At 39.7% G+C, this 4,152-nt stretch overlaps 1 pseudogene; it reads right to left on the bottom strand.

Annotated features, from left to right (window-relative positions):
• Nucleotides 1-687: 687 nt before the first annotated feature.
• Nucleotides 688-1,617, bottom strand: LOC123790828 (large ribosomal subunit protein uL30-like; annotated as a pseudogene).
• Nucleotides 1,618-4,152: the final 2,535 nt, after the last annotated feature.

The raw sequence follows: 4,152 nt of genomic DNA, 5'->3' as shown, positions 1-4,152 counted from the left end.
AACATTACTTATCTGGCTTCTGTAAGCACTTGTGGTTTTAACTTGCATTTTCCTATTGCCAGAATTGAGCCTTTCCTCTTTTCTCTTTTGTGAATTGCCCATTTGTCTCTTATAATTTTTCTATTCTGTTAGCTTTTTCTTATTGATACACATATATTCTGAATTAATCCCTTGAGGTTTATATGTTTTGTGAAGGCCTTCTCCTATTTTACACTGATTTTTCTTTTTTTTTTTTTTAAGTTTGAGTTTTTCCCTCCACTGTTTTGTACTCTTCTTTGTAATTATATTTCAAGTTCCTTCCAAAATAGGGCCCCAGGAACCCCCAGGTTCAATATGTCCCTGAGCTTGGTCCACTGCTGTCTTATATTCATGCTTGGGTATTTGTTCACCAACATTAAACCCCCGGATAGAAGATGTGACATAGCAGGACTCCCTCTTCCATGACATGAGTCCTTTGCTAACTTCAGAGTTGGCATTGGCAGCCAACATAGAAAAACGACTCTAACTTGTCCTTGGAACTGGGCTGTGATGAGAAGGGCCTGCCAGGAACATCTTCATCTTTTCCTTGGCCCCTCCCTCTCGTTTCTGAAAACAGAGTAGAAAATAATCTTCTTGGAAGGGACTGATAACAATTCCAAAAGATAAAACACATGCCTCCAATGTGCTGTGCTTTCAGATATTCTAGATTTAATTCAGCTGCCAAATGAGCTGATTGATGGATTCACCTCAATAGCCAGGTAAGCCCACCTCTTTGAGGAAGCCCGCTCTATTCTTGGCATCAGGAGGGGCTCCTGAGAGATGGAAAGGATGTAAGAACTCAGAGATTGCCTGGAAATTCTTCCCTGGAAAGGCAATTGCATGAATGAGTTCTTCCAAGCAAATAGTGCCATACTTTCCTAGGTTCTCCTCAATCACTGTGTGGTCTGATAAAGGGATGGCTTTCTCCTTTCTTTCTTTCTTTCTTTCTTTCTTTCTTTCTTTCTTTCTTTCTTTCTTTCTTTCTTTCTTTCTTTCTTCATTTATTTTTTTAGTAGGTTCCATGCTCAGCGTGGAGCCCAATAGAGGGCTTGAACTCAGGACCCTGAGATCAAGACCTGAGCTGAGATCAAGAGTCAGAAGCTTAACCCACTGAGCCACCCAGGCACCCCAGCATGGTTTTATTCTTGACCTTGGCTTGTCCACATTTCCAGATGAGTTCCTGGATAGACTTCAGATTTGGAAATCCCCAGGTCACATAAGGTTCATTTTTATATACGCAGCGTTTTTATGGTCTGGGGATCACTCTGACAAAGACACCACTGAAAATCTTCAGGCAAAGCCTGGTCCTCTGCACCCATTAATGCTTTGAATGTGAACAACAAAGGCCAAGGAATGTTTTTCTGGCACTTCTCAGCCATGAGGTTTCACTTCTAGACGTCTGAGGCACACCCTGTCACGTTGTTGCCGCCAGGAATCATGTGGAAACTATTCCAGTCGCTTAAACTTGAGCTCTTTTATTTTCTTCTGTTCCTTCTTGTCCTAAAGTACCTGCTTTGCTTGAGTGGCTTTAAGGGCCTTCCTCTTTTTCAGGAGATTTTCTGGAACCAAAGGGATCTTTCTTTGCTCTTGCTCCGCCATGTTTCCAAAGCTCTTAATTGTGCATTTTGATGAGTAGAAGTTTTATATTTTCATGTAGTTCAATCCATTAACCCTCCCCCTTTATAGTTTGTGCTTAGTTTTTTAATACTAAGAACCAATTTGGCAATATTTCAACAGCTTTCCCTATATGACACAATGCATTTTGTATACATATATACAAATATGTCAAAATAATAAATATCACTAAATTATACAGCTGTAACTAGCTTTAAATATTGTAATTAAAATTGTACAATTAAAATAAGCATGCCAACCAATGGTTTAAAAAAAGTTTCACTTTGGTATTTATTTAGCTTCTGAGCTACTGAAATCAATGGCCGGAGTGAAGCAATTATCTGATGCCTGTGGGTGGCAACCTTGGAGAATCTCAGCCTCTTCATCCCACCCTATTTTTGTCCTTCACAGCAGATATTTATCTCGATTTGAGATTATATTATTTTCTTTATAATCATAATCTTAAAAAGCTTAAAATAGTACTAAATTTCATGTGGAATGAAACTTCTTATTCTCAGCATCTTATCGTTCTTAGTGATTTCTACTTTAACCTTAAATAGAATTATGTAAACTCTTATCTAAACCATTGTTTTTACTTAGTGCTATCTAAAAGTAATGGGAAAGGGAAAATATGGAGCCCAAATTAACCATAACTACCTCTGCTTTGTGAGGAAGGCAGCATAATTCATATCAGCGAAGAAAGAAATCTCTCTATGGCTTTTTTCTTCTAACATACACTAGTGGAAGAGACAGAAGGGTTCAAGAAATTTCACTTTAGCAGAGCCCTTGGATATTCAAATGGAGTCCCAGAGCTGAATTCTCCAGAGGAAGTGCCAGAGATTTGGGGGTGGAGGACAAAGAAGAAGAAAGAGGGGAAGAGAGGGCTAAGTAGTTTGGCAGAAGGCTAGAGCCAGAGCTGGTAAATATGTTCAAGGAACTTTTTAAGGAGGAAGACTGGAGATTCGAGATGCCTCCACTCTAACTGTTAATTCAGATCTTTGTTATAGTCTGCTTTATATACACATGCCTTGTGTGAACAATGCTTTTGAGGAAAGGAAATCTGTTTTATGTGATGCAAGGTGTAACAGGGACAGCATGTGTGGGATAGTGAGAGGATTCCTCTTCTGAACCAATTCAGCTGCAAAAGATGATAAGCACAAATGGGAATTGGCTGGCTTTGTGCTCCTCAAAGACATTGAGAAGAATGTGTCGCCCTCAGCAAGGGGCTCAGGCAATTTTATGAGGATCGCCTGTCATCTGAGTGATACAAACTAAGGAAAAGAACAGGAGGCATATAGTGGTCACTTGTCCTTTGCAGTTCTGAAGTCCAGCCAGGCACATATCTACAGGGGGCAACAAATGTTGGTTCCCCGGTCATTATTTGTTTAAAGCTCTGGAATTTATCCTCTGTGATCTTGGCTCTACCCTTTCATTTTTTCTTTTCATTAGAAGATGTTCTCTCAACCTGCTTCCTGCCCATAAAAAAATGGGGGCCTAGAGAGCTCTATTCATTTTGAATTGTCTCATTTTGATATTTGTCTCATTTTGAATTGTACCTTTTAGTTAAAGCTTATGGTACTTCAGTAAGTATTTATCTTAAAAATGTTCTGGGTTCCCTATGAATGTTATTGGGTATTAAACCATAGCAAAAACAAACAAACAACAACAAAAAAATTATATCCGTAATTTTTTCTAAAACGGGCTTCTCTTTGGGTCACAGGCAAGGCTGTTGTGGGGAAATACGCCCTTAATATTCTTAGAAAGTGTCTAGATGGGAGGGTCTATTAGATGCTGCCTTGAGTCTTATAGAGGCTTTAACCAGGGATTTTTAGCCAAACCCTTGATTTAACCTTTACTCGGAGGCCATTTCTCACTTCGATAATGTTTTGCTGGCCCTAGAGTCTGTCCTGGGTTTTCTATATCTTTTCTTTATCCTGCCTAAAAGCTAAACAGTTTCCTCTTTAGTTTATGTCTCTCTTCCTGTATTTTATCAATGCGGCTCAGAGAAGCCAGTTGTACTTTCAATATTTTACCTCGAAATCTCCTTATCCACATCAGCAAATTCAGAGCCATTGACTGGAGGCCTAGGAGGTGAGAAAGAGGGATGAAACCAAACAGTTCTGGAGCGAGGCAATTGTACATCAGCCGGACAGGGGACACCCTCCTTTGCTCACATCAGTGAGTTCATTAGCTGCATCTCCTAGCTTCCATGATCCCACAGGCGATCGTGTGGCCAAAAAATTCTACACTCTATAACATAGCTCGCTCTTTTTTTTTTGAACCTCCAATGGTGTTTTCTCACTGTCATTCCAGGCTGACCTAACAGTTTCCTCCCTGAACTTTCTCTTGCCACCCAGTATCAAAACCAATGACAGGGGCTTTAGGTTTTTGTTATAGCAGCAACCCACTTCCAGATACCAATTCTGTTTTGGATATCTGTTGTTACTGCTGGGTAATAAACCAGCCTAGCATTTAGTAACTTAAATCAGTGTCCATTTTATTGCTTACAGTTCTGTGAGT

The sequence above is a fragment of the Ursus americanus genome, chromosome 28 (assembly GCF_024610735.1).
Source record: "Ursus americanus isolate L20-20 chromosome 28, mUrsAme1.1.p, whole genome shotgun sequence".
Taxonomy (NCBI): domain Eukaryota; kingdom Metazoa; phylum Chordata; class Mammalia; order Carnivora; family Ursidae; genus Ursus; species Ursus americanus.
This window is presented reverse-complemented; position numbering and strand designations above follow the sequence as displayed.